We start from the raw sequence: 415 nt of genomic DNA on the forward strand, positions 1-415 counted from the left end.
CACTGTGACTGGAGTAGTATTCTGAATGACCAGCAAAATCATGAAGAATGATGTTACCCAGTGTCCTGTGTTGTATTTTATAAGGAATGATGCCAGCAGTACAGGGCACTACCCCTCCAACATTTCTAAAGGAACCAAGAGCAATAGAACCAGTAGCTGTGTCATTAATGACATGACTAAGAGTACTTTTACCAGCTCCAGGATTACCCACAAGGAGAACGTTAACATAAGAATCAATTGGATGAGATATTTTAATGTCACCAAACTTCTTGAAGATAGCAACGACAGTATCTCTATCATACTCTCTCTCTTTAGCTAGTTGTAATGGTGTCCTCCCCTCATTATCTTTAGCCAAAGGATTGCAATTACCAGTTGATAAAAAGTATTCAACAACTTCAGGCCTACCCCTCAAGAC

This window comes from Amphimedon queenslandica, unplaced genomic scaffold, assembly GCF_000090795.2.
Source record: "Amphimedon queenslandica unplaced genomic scaffold, v1.1 AMPQUscaffold_11614, whole genome shotgun sequence".
In the NCBI taxonomy this organism is placed as follows: domain Eukaryota; kingdom Metazoa; phylum Porifera; class Demospongiae; order Haplosclerida; family Niphatidae; genus Amphimedon; species Amphimedon queenslandica.